Source organism: Rhinoderma darwinii, chromosome 1 (genome assembly GCF_050947455.1).
Source record: "Rhinoderma darwinii isolate aRhiDar2 chromosome 1, aRhiDar2.hap1, whole genome shotgun sequence".
Lineage (NCBI taxonomy): Eukaryota > Metazoa > Chordata > Amphibia > Anura > Rhinodermatidae > Rhinoderma > Rhinoderma darwinii.
In genome coordinates, this window is record NC_134687.1 from 319,058,240 (window position 1) to 319,075,823 (window position 17,584).

Sequence of the window (17,584 nt, forward strand, 5' to 3'; positions counted from 1 at the left end):
TTTTCGAGCCAGAGGAATTTGCTCCTCTGATGATGGTTTTGAACATCGATCAAGAGATTTAATTAAAAGATTCATCAATCGAGGTTATGAAAAAACTCAGGTTGTTCAGGAATATGAATATGCAAAGGCTAGGAATCGGACAGAACTGTTGAAACCGAGACCAAGAAACATATCAGATCAAAATGTGGTAAGATTAATTTCCGGATAATAATAATAATATAGCAATGGAATGTTATGCAGAATATATTCCGTAAACATTGGTCCATCTTAGAAACGGACAATCATCTCTCCAAGATAAGAACTCCTGGGCCGGCAATGACTTCTCGACGCAGCCCAAATCTACGGGATTTGCTTGTTCGGAGTCATTACGTCCCCCCCCCCTCAAAAACCAATACATCTTGGATCTAGAGGGCCAAAATGGGGTAATGTGCCATGTGTAAAATGGGTGGCTTGTCAGGTTATAGGGAGAACTGACTCCTTCCTGGGCTCGGCCCGCAGTATGATATATAAAATTATGCATTTCATAAATTGTGGTGTCAGGAATGTGGTCTATCAAGCACACTGTCCCTGCAATAAAATATATGTGGTGATGATGTCTAGAGAATTGAAGGTGCGATTGATGGAGCACATTCGTATAAAAAGTGGAGACTTTTTTTTATTTCCTCCCCTCCCCTTCCTCCCCATATATAGGTCGAAGAGTGAGCTCCTGGAACGTATGAACGTCTAACCACAAAAAGTTTAGGACTTAAGCCTGGTTGGTGTTTTCTGGGGATGTGATGCATACGTACCATTAGGGTGTGTTCACACGCTTACTGAGGGACGTCTGGAAATGTGGAGTTGTTTTCAAGAGAGGGCAGCTCCTGTGTTTCAGCTGTATTTTTAATCGGTGGGTCGTGTGAACATACCCTTACGTTCTCTTCATTTGAGAATCGAAAAGGGGAAAAAAAATAGGGAACAAAAAGTATGGGCATACTTTTTGTTCCCTATTTTTTTCCCCCTTTTCGATTCTTTCTGCTTACCGTGTCATTAACCCCTTCCCGACATTTGACATATGGGTACGCCATGGAAAGCTAGTGCTTCCCACACTGTGCCACCATCGCCGGATGTCAGCGGTATCTTACAGCTGACATCCGGCTGTAATGGCGGGGACCAAAATTAGCGTAGATCCCCACCATTAACCCCTTAAATGCAGCCGTCAAACATGATCGCTACATTTAAGGTGTTTGCAGCCCATCGGAACCCCAGCAATTAAATTGCCAGGGCTCCGGTGGCTGCAATGGCAACCGGAGGCCTAATACTGGACTCCCGGTCTGCCTAGCATGGAAAACTTCCAGCCCCCGCCCTGCGGCGGAGCCTGATCGGCTTTCGTAGCCGCCGGCAAGACGGCGCTGGCTCAGGAGCTGATCCGGCGTCATCAGCGATGGAAGTCAGCTGTATGTTACAGCTGACATCCACCTGTAAGGACAGGAACCGGAACTAGCTCCGATCTCTGCCATTAACCCCTTCGATGCAGCAATCGAAAGCGATCACTGCATCTTAGCGGTTGCTAGCAGATCGCCAGACCTGATAAGCAATCAGGACTGGCGACTGCTGCTATGGCAACAGGAGACACAATGGCCTCCTGCTCTGCCATTACGGAAGCCGATTAGGCCCCGCCGGGAGGCGAAGCCTAATCGGCTTGCTGTTAGTGAATAACTGACAGATCAAATGCATTGCACTACATAGATAGCGCAATGTATTCGAAAAAAAAAAATCTGACAGTTGGACCTTCAAGTCCCCTAGTGGGACTTGAAAAAAAGTGTAAAAAAAGTGTAAAAAAAATAAGTTTGAAAACATAATAAAAGTTTCAAGTAATAAAATAAAACACAATTGCCCTGTTCCCTTATCAAGTGCTTTATTATTGAAAACAATTATTAAACCATACGTATTTGGTATCGCCGCGATCGTAACGACCTGAGGTATAAAAGTATTATATTATTTATTGCACGCGGTGAAGAGCGTAAAAAATACCGTAAAAAACTATGCCAGAGTTTCTTTTTGGTCACTTTGCCCTACAAATATTGAAAAAAAAAGTGATCAAAAAGTCGCACGTATCCAAAAATGGTACCTATGAAAACTATAGCTCGTCTCACAAAAAACAAGCCCTCATATAGCTCCCTCGACCAATAAGTTAAAAATGTATGGCTCTCACAACTCGGCAACAGAAAAAAGTAATTTTATTGTGCAAATAGTTGTAAAACATCAAAAAGTGATATAAATTAGGTATCGCCGGAATCGGACTGACCCGCAGAATAAAGGTAACATGTAATTTATAACGCGTGGTGAACGCTGTATTAAAAAACATAAAAAAACTATGCCAGAATTGAGTTTTTTTTGGTTATCTGGCCTCCCAAAAAAATAAGATAAAAGGTGATCAAAAGGTCGCATGTACCCCAAAATGGTACCAATAAAAACAACAGCTTGTCCCGCAAAAAAACAGCGCTCATACCACTACGTCTATGAAAAAATGTAATTAGTTAAGGCTCCAATAAGTCAGGAAATAAAAAAAATATGCAGTTGTGCAGCCCGAGGGGAACATTTCTTCTGTTTCAAGAGGCGATTTATCAAGGCCCTAAAATTAGGGAACCAGGAAGGGGAGGGGGGAGCCAAACATGTCTGCTGGAAGCCAGGGTGCCTGTATTATACCAGGACAACACTGCCCAGCAAAATTACCCAAACTGCAAAGGTGCGGAGTGTGGACCAAAAGGGGCATAAGAAAGGATGCCATATATTAGTACGACACTGGCCTGTGCAGAAAGGATTGCTTCACAGCGTAACACACATCTATGGATCATTTTATTGTTTTTTTACCCCATTATTATACCACCTGACTATGCTCCTGATATACTCTGCCCAGCTCACATGTAACCCCACATTATAAATGGAAACACCAGCAATACTCAAACAAATCTACTACCAAGCAAAATCTGCTCTCCAAAAGCCAAATGGCGCTCCCTCCTCTCTGAACCCTACAGCGTGCCCAAACAGCAGTTTCCTTCCACATATATGGCATCGCCATACCCGGGAGAACCCTTTTAACAATTTTTGGGGTGTGTCTCCAGTTTCATAAGCTGGGCACGACATATTTGCCACTGAAATGTCATATCTAGGGAAAAATATAAATTTTTAATTTGCACCATCCGCAGCGCATTCATTTATGGAAAAGACCTGTGGGGTGAAAATGCTGGGGTGTAGTTTCCAAAATGGGGTCATTTTCTTTTTATTCACATCTGAGCCTCTGCAATTGTGAACCAATACTTTGTAAATCGCCAAATTAGGCCTCAATTTTACATGGTACTCTTTCACTCCTGAGCCTGGTCGAATGTCCAGGCAAAAGATTAGGGTCACATGTAGGGTGTTTCTAAAACCGGGAAACACCGCATAATAATTAGAGAGCTGTCTTGTTATGGTGGCACAAGCTGGGCACCACATATTGGCATATCTATGGAAAAAATCCCATTTTCACTCTGCAACATCAAGTGCACACTAATTTCTACAAAACACCTGAAGGGTTAACATGCTCACTACACCCCTAGGTGAATGCATTAAGGGGTGTAGTTTCCAAAATGTGGTCACTACTGGGGGGTTTCCACTGTTTTGGTCGCACAGGCGACCAGAAACCAATCCAACAAAATCTTCACTCCAAATGGCGCTCCTTCCCTTCTGAGCCCTGCCGTGTGCTCAAACAAGCAGTTTATGACCACATATGGGGTATTGACGTACTCGGGAGAAATTGCTTTTATAAATGTTGGGGTTCTTTTCTTCCTTTATTTGTTGAGAAAATGAAAAATGTTTAGCTAAATCTATGTCTTATTGAAGAAAAGGGATTGGTTTTATTTTCACTGTCCAATTCTAATAAATTCTATGAAACACATGTGGGGTCAAAATGCTCACTACACCCCTGGATGGATTCCTCAAGGGGTGTAGTTTCCTAAATGGAGTCACTCTTTGGGCGTTTTCATTGTTTTGTCCCCTCAAGGGCTTTGCAAATGCGGCATGGCCTCAACAAACCATTTCTGCTAAATGTGATCTCCAAAAGCCAAATAGCGCTCTTTCCCTTCTAAGCCCTGCCGTGTTTCCAAACAGCCGTTTATTACCACATGTGGGGTATTGTTTTACTTGGGAGAAATTGCTTTAGAAATTTTTCTCCTTTAGTCCTTGTGAAAATGAGAAAAAAATCGCTAAACCTACATTTTCTTTGAAAAAATTTAGATTTTAATTTTCAGGGCCTACTTCCAATAATTTCTGTAAAAAACCTGTGCGGTCAAAATGCTCACTATACCCCTAGATCATTTCCTTGAGGTGTGTAGTTTCCCAAATGGGGTAACTTTTGGAGGATTTCCACAGTTTTGGCACCGCAAGAGCCTTTCCAACCTGACACGGTGCCTAAAATATATTCTAATAAAAATAAGGCCCCAAAATCCACTAGGTGCTCCTTTGCTTCTGAGGCCGGTGCTTCAGTCCAGTAGCACGCTAGGGCCACATGTGGGATATTTAAAAAAAACTGCAGAATCTGGGCAATAAATATTGAGTTGCATTTTTCTGGTAAAACTTTCTGTGTTACAAAAAAAAATGGATTAAATATGAATTTCTGCAAAAAAAAAACCCGAAATATTTTAATTTCACCTCTACTTTGCTTTAATTCCTGTGAAAGGTCTAAAGGGTTAAGAAACTTTCTAAATGCTGTTTTAAATACTTTGAGGGGTGCAGTTTTTAAAATGGGGTGACTTATTGGGGGTTTCTAATATATAAGGCCCTCAAAGCCACTTCACAACTGAACTGCCCCCTGTAAAAATAGCCTTTTAACATTTTCTTGAAAATGTGAAGTACAGTAAAAAATAGTGTAGTACCGTGTTAGCCAAAAACAATATGCAATGTTAAATACTTTTGTGTCAAAAAAGATAAAAGTATAGAAGGTATGATACCTTTATAGGCTAACCATAAAAGTTCTATATGCAAGCTTTCAGAGCACACAGGCTCCCTCTTCAGACAGTTTACAAATTAATGTCTTCGAAAAAAGCACAACATTTAGATTTGTTACACAAAGACAATGTGAGAAATTGCTGCTAAAGTTGTAAGCCTTGTAACGTCCTAGAAAAATAAAAGGATGTTCAAAAAACGATGCCAATCTAAAGTAGACATATGGGGGATGTTAATTAGCAACAATCTTGTGTGGTATAACTGCCTGTCACAAGCAGATATATTTAAATTGAGAAAAATACAAATTTTTGCAATTTTTCGCAAAAATGTGGTGTTTTTCACAATTAAATACTGAACGTATCGAGCAAATTTTGCCAGTAACATAAAGTCTAATGTGTCACGAGAAAATAATCTCTGAATCACTTGGATAGGTGAAAGCATGCCGACGTTATTACCACATAAAGTGAAACATGTCAGATTTGAAAAATGAGGCTCTGTCAGGAAGGTCAAAAGTGGCCAAAAAGTGAAGGGGTTAAAAGACGGGTAGTCCTTGTCCTCTCCACCTGATGGGCACCCTCCTGACACCATGTGCCCAGCAATATATGGGCACTGTGAGGACACTATTCCTTGACAAGGAGCAGAGTAAACCTTATAGGATAGCATGTAGGATGTTATATATTAGAATTGATTTTTTTGAAGCTATATATATTTTTTTATGTGTGTGTATCTGTATTTTTTTTATTATTATTTTTTATTTTTTTTTCCCTCTCTCTTTTGTCTGCTTTGTCTTTCGTTTCCTCTCTCTCTACTCCACCTTACGCCAACTTCTCTGGCATCCCTGTTTACTTTGTACATCTGGCGGTCACTTCCACACTGAGCAATTTTGTTTGAGATAACATGCGACTGTGTACTTTCTCATTAAATGTTAATGGCCTAAATTCCCCACAGAAGAGATTTCTCGCATGGAAAGAGGCAATAAAGGCAGAATGTGACATCGCCCTCTTTCAAGAAACACATCTTCTGAAAAAAGATAATTTTCGATTTGCTCATTATAAATATTCTAATATTTATTTAGCAAATTCTGAAGGGAAAAAGGCTGGGGTGGCAATTTCATTTAGGTACAACCTTCAAATTAACTGTCAGGAGGTCATTGTAGACCCTAAAGGAAGATACATACTCATGCGTGATAGAACAACAAACCAGAGGTTCTCCATCACCCGGGGCAAGGATTCAGTTTGGCGCCCCCCCCCCCAACCTCTTTCCCGCCATCTCCTTCACCCTCGCCGTGTTTGTTTTCTCTACCAATTGACGTGTCATTTCTTTTCCACATTTATTTTTATGTAACGCGAGCATAAAAACATTTGTACATTTTACAAGCAATATAATTCTATACACATCACAAGAACCAAGCTCAGTACATATATACAGCACCAGCACAAATACAGCTCAATTTAGTGCAACCCCTTCCGTATAGGTATGTACGGCATAAAACTACAGCTCCCAGCATGGCCCGAACAATGATAAGGATATGCTGGGAGATGCTGTTTCACAAAAATAAATCCTATCAATCATACCACCATCTCGCTGCAGATCATACAGTGACTACATTACTGATTAGAGGCAGAATGAACATTTACATTAAGTGACTCACCGGTGACGTCTCAGATTCTAGTTCTTTTTCTCCATCCGGTCCAGACCTCTATGATGACTTCTCCCGGTCACAGCCCATTTCTGCAGTTTGCCGCTCAGATGTCTTCAGCTTCTCACTTCCAACATTTCTGCACCTATAAATAAAGATAAAGTTATCATTATACCACACACTACGCCCCTAAATATAATAGCGCCATACACTGCACCTCTAATTATAATAGCACCATACACCGTGTCCCACACACACACTGTGCCCCCTGTAGATAGTGCCTGCCATAGAGCCCCCTGTAGATAGTACCCCCATATAGCCCCCCCTGTATATAGTGTCCCACAAATAACTCCCCCTATAGTTCTCTAGATAGCCCACCCCTGTATATAGCCCCATGTAGATATAGCCCAGCCCTGTATATAGTGCTCCACGTATAGCCCAACCCTGTATATAGCCCCCTGTAGATATAGCCCACCCCTGTATATAGTGCTCCACAGATAGCCCACCCCTGTATATAGCCCCCATGTAGATATAGCCCACTCCTGTATATAGCCCCCTGAAGATATAGCCTACCCCTGTATATAGTGCTCCACAGATAGCCCAACCCTGTATGTAGCCCCCCTGTAGATATAACCCACCCCTGTATATAGTGCTCCACATATAGTCCACCCCTGTATATAGTGCTCCACTAGATAGTCCACCCCTGTATATAGTGCTCCACAGATAGCCCACCCCTGTATATAATTATATACAGGGGTGGGCTATCTGTGGAGCACTATTTACAGGGGTGGACTATATGTACAGGGGGGCTATATACAGGGGTGGACTTTCTGTGGAGCACTATAGGGGGAGCTATTTGTGGGATACTATATACAGGGGTGGGCTATATCTACAGGGGGACTATATACAGGGGTGGGCTATATCTACAGGGGGACTATATACAGGGGTGGGCTATATCTACAGGGGTGGGCTATATCTACAGGGGTGGGCTATATCTACAGGGGGATTATATCTACAGGGGGACTATATCTACAGGGGACTATATCTCCAGGGGGACTATATCTCCAGGGGTGGGCTATATCTACAGGGGGACTATATCTACAGGGAGACTATATCTACAGGGGTGGGCTATATCTACAGGGGGACTATATACAGGGGTGGGCTATATCTACAGGGGGGCTATATACAGGGGTGGGCTATATCTACAGGGGGGCTATATACTATATACTCCCCCCTGTAGCTATGCCCACCCCTGTATATGGTGCTCCATGGATAGCTCATCCCAGTATATAGCCCCCCTGTAGATAGACACCCCCCGTAGATAAAATCCCCCCGTAGATAAAGCCCCCCCCCCGTGTAGACAAAGTCCCCCTGTAGATAAAGTCCCCCTTTTAGATAAAGCCCCCCCCCCCGTGTAGACAAAGTCCCCCCTGTAGATAAAGTCCTCCCTGTAGATACAGCCACACACTTTTATTACAATTAAAAAAACAAAAAACTATTCAAACTCACCTTAATCCCGCTCCCACGTCGGCCGGCAGCCATGGAGACCTGCTCTCTTGTGCGCAGGTCTCCTGGGATTTGAACGCAGCGTCTATGAAAGGCGCTGATTGGCTGGGCAGGATGACTTTCCCTGTCAATCAGCGCCTTTCATCGACTGAAGCTTCACTGGTACAAAAGGTACCAGTCGCTTCACTCGTGGAAAGGCGCTGAATGGCCGGGCACGGACCGTGCCCGGTCATTCATTGCTCCTAATTGTACCTGTGTCCTTGTGACACAGGTACAATTATAGTGCAGGAGGAGGTGGCGCTGGCCCCCCCTATAAGTTGCGCCCGGGGCACATGCCCCGCCTGTCCCCCCCCCCTAGCTATGCCCCTGCAACAAACATATACAATTGTCAATATATACGCACCAAATCGGGGCCAAATTAAATTCCTTAAAAATATACTATTGGGGTATAGGTTGGCAACCCGTCTCATCATTGCAGGGAATTTCAATATGATTATGGATGGTAAATTAGATCTCTCAAGAGAAGTACATACACGTAAAGAGTTGAAACAACTAGCTAGGAGCCATAACTTACATGATATATGCAAATCGAAAAAATGAGCAGCAACTCCAAAGATCAAGTGAAAAAATGGGTACTTTATTGCCCGTGTGACGTTTCAGCTCCGTCCACTGGAGCCTTTCTCAAGCAAATAACTAGTGTGAGTTCACACATTATAACAGGTTTCAAACATAAGTGCTGTTTAACAGTAATCAAAAGAAAATGTAGACATTTGTACATAATGAACTGTGCAAATTACAATACATATACGTGATTATGGATACAGAAGTTGGATACATATATAAAAGTTTGTATTTGTATATACAGACAAAATATACAAATCATCACAACAAGGTGATTAGTGCAAAGGTGCAGTGAGTTAAAATCTATCTATTCACCTCTGAGCATACCGTGGGTGTAGCCGAAAGCGGCGTCCGGGCAGCGCAGGTGCGCATGTCCGGAAATAAATCAAACTCAGGGTAACAGAACGTAGCGGCGCATGCGCCGTAAGGGAATGAGGACATAGACGCCATTTTGGATTATGGAAAGCATGCCTAAGTTGCTCGTACGCGCATGCGTGGGATAGTAGCGCTCGGTCATCCTGATATTAATATCTATATTGATTTATGTTATAGTATAGTATGGAATAATATCTGTTAGACTAAAGGGAACAACATGCAAGGATGTATCCATACATTTATGCACCAATAGTACGAGTGTATCTCTACACTCGTAGTGGTCAGGTAGCCGTGTGACCTCATACACTTGGAAGGGTTTTTGGGAGAGGAGAAAGGATAAAGTGCCCATCAAGGATGGTCATAATCCAAGCTCCAAAATACGGAGCACCAGCGGCCAGAACGTGCGTTAGCTTGCTCTTCGGCTGGAAGAGCATCCATATAACTCCCTATAGGTAGTGTGGTGGGGACCACACAAATGTGTATAACGAGGGGACAAGGGTGGCATATGACATTTCAAAGTTGTGACATATAATGGACATCAAATGCAGGTTCCTATACGTATACGTGATTATGGATACAGAAGTTGGATACATATATAAAAGTTTGTATTTGTATATACAGACAAATAAAATATACAAATCATCACAACAAGGTGATTAGTGCAAAGGTGCAGTGAGTTAAAATCTATCTATTCACCTCTGAGCATACCGTGGGTGTAGCCGAAAGCGGCGTCCGGGCAGCGCAGGTGCGCATGTCCGGAAATAAATCAAACTCAGGGTAACAGAACGTAGCGGCGCATGCGCCGTAAGGGAATGAGGACATAGACGCCATTTTGGATTATGGAAAGCATGCCTAAGTTGCTCGTACGCGCATGCGTGGGATAGTAGCGCTCGGTCATCCTGATATTAATATCTATATTGATTTATGTTATAGTATAGTATGGAATAATATCTGTTAGACTAAAGGGAACAACATGCAAGGATGTATCCATACATTTATGCACCAATAGTACGAGTGTATCTCTACACTCGTAGTGGTCAGGTAGCCGTGTGACCTCATACACTTGGAAGGGTTTTTGGGAGAGGAGAAAGGATAAAGTGCCCATCAAGGATGGTCATAATCCAAGCTCCAAAATACGGAGCACCAGCGGCCAGAACGTGCGTTAGCTTGCTCTTCGGCTGGAAGAGCATCCATATAACTCCCTATAGGTAGTGTGGTGGGGACCACACAAATGTGTATAACGAGGGGACAAGGGTGGCATATGACATTTCAAAGTTGTGACATATAATGGACATCAAATGCAGGTTCCTATCAGGAGACCAATTATAGGAGCGGTATACATAATTAAATATATCCAATTACCCAAAAGTAGATATAAAGAAAAAACATGTAAAACACCAGTAGGGTATCATAGAGGTGATGGATACGGAGTGTGGATCATCTGCAAAAAAGTTAAAAAATTGGTGTTAGCATATAATAAGAAAAAGAAAAGTCATAAAAATCATAAAACCAGAGGGCGACCTCAAGCAAGGAGCCCATGGGGACCCAAGGGGGAGCGGGGAGACTAGACCAGCCCACCTAAGGCAAAGTCTACATTTAAGCCATGTGGTTTAAGGGAGTTGAGTCTGTTAATCCATTGGAGCTCACGTATTTTAAGCAGTTTAGACCTGTTACCCCCTCTTCTAAGAGGAGGGATGTGGTCAAGTATCCAAAACCTGAGTTGATTCTCATTGTGTCCCATGTCACAGAAATGTTTGGACACGGGTAAATCTAGCTTCTTTTTCCTGATAGTATACCTGTGTTGGTTGAGTCTGGTCTTAAGATCAAGTGTAGTTTCACCGACATAGAGAAGGTTACAGGGACACTGGAGAACATAGATGACAAAGTCACTTTCACAGGTGAGAAAGCGTCGAATGTCGTAACTCTTATTGGTGGTGGGATGTACAAGAGTCGGTCCCTTATTGATAAGTCTGCAATTGACGCATTTCAGGCAGGGGAAACATCCTAGTTTGAGCTGTTTGAGGAATGTTTGTCTACTCACTCTCTGTGGGCCCAGATCAGCCTTTACAAGTTTGTCCCTCAGATTTGTAGGCCTACAATATGAGAATAATGGGGGATTAGTAAATTCAGGTATATTTCGAAGACAGTTACCTAGCATCGGCCAATGACGGCGGATGATATCAGCTATTTGTCCACTCTCATCAGAGTATGTTGAAATGAACGGTATACGTTCCTGTCTGTTCTTAGATGTCTGTTGTGTGAGAAGTGTGTCTCTCTCAACATGTTGAATCTTGTGGCGATGTTCTTTAAGTAAACGCCGTGGATAACCACGTAGTTTGAATTTGTTGATCATGGTATCAATAGATAGTTGGGATGCCTCAGTGTCACTTACAATTCTTTTAACTCGCATGAGTTGACTAATGGGTAAACTCCTTACCATTTTTATGGGGTGGTTGCTGTGAAATTCCAGTAAGTTGTTGCAGTCAGTGGGCTTAGTGTAGAGTTCGGTTATAAAATTCTGCCCTTCCAATGTGATCAGTACATCTAAAAATTGTATTTTGGTGTCAGAGTACACCATGGTGAATTTGACTGTCTCATCTATCTTGTTAATGTATGTATAGAAATCTTGCAGTTCTGTCAGATCATCTGTCCAAAGTAAAAAGACATCATCAATATAGCGCCACCATGTAAGGACATGTAAAAAATGTGAGGATGTATAGATCCGTGTTTCCTCGATGAAACGCATGTACATATTGGCGTAAATTGGTGCCATATTGGACCCCATCGCTGTCCCCTGTATTTGGTAGAAAAAATTGTCACCGAAAAGAAAATAGTTACGCCTTAAAATGACATTCAATAATTGTAGCATAAATCTTTGACATTCAGAGGTGTAGTCGGAAGTTTTAAGAAAATTCTCAACTACTAAAGCGCCCTTGGTGTGATCAATGACCGTGTATAAGCTGGTAACATCAAAGGATACCAGTGTAATACAGGTGTCTGGTGGTAAGGTGACATTGCGTAACTTACAAAGGAAATCGGATGTATCCCTAATGAATGACTCTGCTTCAAGTGCGTATATTCTAAGTAATTTGTCTAAAAAGATGGCAATGTGACAAAAGATGGAATCTGAACCAGAGACAATTGGTCTGCCTTGTGGATCAGTGAGTGATTTGTGCATCTTGGGGAGTACATAAAGAACAGGGGTTCTTGGCTGGTCAATGACTAAATATTGAGCTAGATCATCATCAATAATACCTCCTGTGTGTGCATCATCAATAATATTTTTAATTTCTCGAGAGATCACAAATTTGGGGTCGTAGTTAATCTGTTTATAGGTGGTGTCGTCACTGAGTTGTCTATTGATTTCTTTAAGATACATGGAAGTATCCATGACTACCACTGCCCCACCCTTATCAGCGGGCTTAATGGTAATATTTTTGTCACGAGAAAGTTCATCTAGGGCCATCAATTCACTTTTTGTGAGATTGGGATGTGAGAATCCAAAATCACCTGGTGTAGATTTAAGTACTCCAAGGTCATGTTTGACAGCAGAAATAAAATCGTCAATAACTGGCATATTGGTAGGGGGCATAAATGAACTACTTTTAGAAAGACCATATTTTTTTAAAAACAATTCAGTTTTATGTTGTATCTTACTTGCAGGTTGTCCAGAGAACCACCACTTCAATTTGATAGACCTGAAAAAACGAAACATATCAGTCTCTACTTTAAACCAATCAACATGCGATGAGGGACAAAATGATAAACCTTTGTTCAATAGAGAAAGATGAGATTCAGATAATATCTTGGATGAAATGTTTAGATGTACTGATCACATTGGAAGGGCAGAATTTTATAACCGAACTCTACACTAAGCCCACTGACTGCAACAACTTACTGGAATTTCACAGCAACCACCCCATAAAAATGGTAAGGAGTTTACCCATTAGTCAACTCATGCGAGTTAAAAGAATTGTAAGTGACACTGAGGCATCCCAACTATCTATTGATACCATGATCAACAAATTCAAACTACGTGGTTATCCACGGCGTTTACTTAAAGAACATCGCCACAAGATTCAACATGTTGAGAGAGACACACTTCTCACACAACAGACATCTAAGAACAGACAGGAACGTATACCGTTCATTTCAACATACTCTGATGAGAGTGGACAAATAGCTGATATCATCCGCCGTCATTGGCCGATGCTAGGTAACTGTCTTCGAAATATACCTGAATTTACTAATCCCCCATTATTCTCATATTGTAGGCCTACAAATCTGAGGGACAAACTTGTAAAGGCTGATCTGGGCCCACAGAGAGTGAGTAGACAAACATTCCTCAAACAGCTCAAACTAGGATGTTTCCCCTGCCTGAAATGCGTCAATTGCAGACTTATCAATAAGGGACCGACTCTTGTACATCCCACCACCAATAAGAGTTACGACATTCGACGCTTTCTCACCTGTGAAAGTGACTTTGTCATCTATGTTCTCCAGTGTCCCTGTAACCTTCTCTATGTCGGTGAAACTACACTTGATCTTAAGACCAGACTCAACCAACACAGGTATACTATCAGGAAAAAGAAGCTAGATTTACCCGTGTCCAAACATTTCTGTGACATGGGACACAATGAGAATCAACTCAGGTTTTGGATACTTGACCACATCCCTCCTCTTAGAAGAGGGGGTAACAGGTCTAAACTGCTTAAAATACGTGAGCTCCAATGGATTAACAGACTCAACTCCCTTAAACCACATGGCTTAAATGTAGACTTTGCCTTAGGTGGGCTGGTCTAGTCTCCCCGCTCCCCCTTGGGTCCCCATGGGCTCCTTGCTTGAGGTCGCCCTCTGGTTTTATGATTTTTATGACTTTTCTTTTTCTTATTATATGCTAACACCAATTTTTTAACTTTTTTGCAGATGATCCACACTCCGTATCCATCACCTCTATGATACCCTACTGGTGTTTTACATGTTTTTTCTTTATATCTACTTTTGGGTAATTGGATATATTTAATTATGTATACCGCTCTTATAATTGGTCTCCTGATAGGAACCTGCATTTGATGTCCATTATATGTCACAACTTTGAAATGTCATATGCCACCCTTGTCCCCTCGTTATACACATTTGTGTGGTCCCCACCACACTACCTATAGGGAGTTATATGGATGCTCTTCCAGCCGAAGAGCAAGCAGACGCACGTTCTGGCCGCTGGTGCTCCGTATTTTGGAGCTTGGATTATGACCATCCTTGATGGGCACTTTATCCTTTCTCCTCTCCCAAAAACCCTTCCAAGTGTATGAGGTCACACGGCTACCTGACCACTACGAGTGTAGAGATACACTCGTACTATTGGTGCATAAATGTATGGATACATCCTTGCATGTTGTTCCCTTTAGTCTAACAGATATTATTCCATACTATACTATAACATAAATCAATATAGATATTAATATCAGGATGACCGAGCGCTACTATCCCACGCATGCGCGTACGAGCAACTTAGGCATGCTTTCCATAATCCAAAATGGCGTCTATGTCCTCATTCCCTTACGTTACCCTGAGTTTGATTTATTTCCGGACATGCGCACCTGCGCTGGCCGGACGCCGCTTTTGGCTACACCCACGGTATGCTCAGAGGTGAATAGATAGATTTTAACTCACTGCACCTTTGCACTAATCACCTTGTTGTGATGATTTGTATATTTTACAAACTTTTATATATGTATCCAACTTCTGTATCCATAATCACGTATATATGTATTGTAATTTGCACAGTTCATTATGTACAAATGTCTACATTTTCTTTTGATTACTGTTAAACAGCACTTATGTTTGAAACCTGTTATAATGTGTGAACTCACACTAGTCATTTGCTTGAGAAAGGCTCCAGTGGACGGAGCTGAAACGTCGCACGGGCAATAAAGTGCCCATTTTTTCACTTGATCTTTGGAGTTGCTGCTCATTTTTTCGATTTGTATGTACCTGGAACTTGGTCTGTTCCTCGGAGCTTGCACCCACACGCTGCCAGTGCTGCCTAACTCTGTATATGCTTACATGATATATGGAGATACGGGCATGGCTCTGAAAGGGATTACACTTTCTACTCAGGACGGCATAGCACGCACTCATGAATAGATTTTTTTCTTAGAAATTCTGTATTGTTGCATAGTAATTGCAATTCACAGATACTGAACAAGGTGTGGTCAGACCATGCACCATTAATTCTGACATGGGAGTGTGATATGAGGGTCAATCACAGATCACAATGGAGAATGAAATTTGACTTGCTAGCCCAAGAGGAGGTCCGGGAAAGTATTGCTAAAGCCCTGCAGGAGTATTTTAAATTCAACAATAGGGAAGAGACATCAGAACATATTTTGTGGTGTGCTCATAAAACCGTAATCAGAGGGCATTGTATTGGCCTAGCTCAGGGGTCTCAAACTCGGCCGGGTAAGTGGGCCGCATATAGAAAAAATGGGAAGTTGACGGGCCGCATTACTTTCAAATTTGATAAAATACAAAATTATTGTTAATCAATTAGTTATTTGAACTACTATAACACTATATTACTAGAATAATAATACTATATTACTAGAATAATACCGCTAGGTTTAAAATTTGAGATATTTCTCCACGTGCTTATTTCAACAATCCAGCTTTCCAGTTTAAGTGTCGCTAAATGCAGTCCGACAGCTCAGTTAGCACGCATGTCAAGATTGGGCAGCCCCTTTTAGATAGTGCTGCAGTGCCCTCTGTGGATGCTGCCGCAGTGCCCTCTGTGGATGCTGCCGCAGTGCCCTCTGTGGATAATACAACACACCCCTAGATAAGGCCACAGTGCCCTCTGTAGCTAAGGCCACAGTGCCCTTTGTAGATAAGGCCACAGTGCCCTCGGTAGATAAGGCCACAGTGCCCTCTGTAGATAAGGCCACAGTGCCCTCTGTAGATAAGGCCACAGTGCCCTCTGTAGATAAGGCCACAGTGCCCTCTGTAGATAATGCAACACACCCCTAGATAATGCCAGTGTCCTCTTCAGATACTGTCACACACCCACTTGTAGATAACGCCACAGTGCCCTCTGTAGTGGCTGCCACAGTGCCCTCTGTAGAGGCTGCCACAGTGCCCTCTGTAGAGGCTGCCACAGTGCCCTCTGTAGAGGCTGCCAAAGTGCCCTCTGTAGAGGCTGCCCCAGTGCCCTCTGTAGAGGCTGCCCCAGTGCCCTCTGTAGAGGCTGCCCCAGTGATGTCAGGGGCCTGCCCAGAGCTGGAGTCCCAGGCAGAGTGCTAGTAGGCTCTTCCTGGGACTCCAGCTGTGCTCCTGACATCACTGGGACTCCTGCTCTGGGGAAGCCCCTGACATCATTGTCGATGTATGAACAGCGATGTCAGAGGCTTCCCCAGAGTCCCGGAGCAGAGCCGATTATAGCGCTCTGCCTGGGACTCCGCTCTGGGGAAGACCCTGACACACTGTCCATATATGGGCAGCGATGTCAGGGAATTCCACAGAGTCCCGGAGCAGAGCCGACACCAGCGCTCTGCTCGGGACTCCGACTCTGGGGAAGCCCCAGACATCGCTGTTCATATGTGGACTAGCTCATTCGCTTAGGAAAAAAAGACAGGCAAAATTTGAGGACTTAAGTGTTGACCTGCAGCAACTGGAAAAGGAACACTGAGAGAACTCTCGGCCAGATATTTTGATGGAAATGAACTTTGTGAGATCACAAATCCGTTTATTGTTTTTGGAAAGAATATAGCTCTGCTCTCTGGAAGGATCAGGTTAAAATGTACCACATGGGAGATAAAGTGGGGAAAATCCTGAGTAACAGATTGAAACAACGAAACTTGAGAAATAGGATAGACTATCTAGAAGATCCTAAAGGAGGAAAACATTTCTATCCGCAAGATATTGCGGATACCTTAGCGGCGTATTATCAAAGGTTGTATAACCTGAGTGAAGATGAAACCATGTTTAATCCTTCGGAGGAACAGATAAATAGTTTCTTAAAATCTGTTGCACTTAAACGCCTGACACTAGAACAGTTAAAAATGTTGAGCCTCTGCCGATCACTTTGAAAGAGGTCAAAAAGAGTATTACTACTTTAAAAAGGGGCAAAGCACTAGGCCCTGATGGGTTGATCAATGAATATTATATATATAACAACGATATATTGGCGCCATATTTACTTAAAATATATAATAAAGTTGGGAACCAGTGACAATATCAAAATAAGGGAAAAAAGGCAACCATCCAGGTGATTTTAGGCCCATATCACTGCTTAATGGCAATTTGAAAATATTTTTTGATATTCTAGCCGCAAGATTGAGGAAAGTAATCTGCATATTGGTATCAACTGATCAGATGGGCTTCATTCCGGGCAGGCAAACAAGAGATGCTATCAGAAGGGTGATCAGGCTAATCCAGATTGTAAAGCAGAGGGGCAGCCCCAGTGCACTACTGTCACTTGATGCAGAG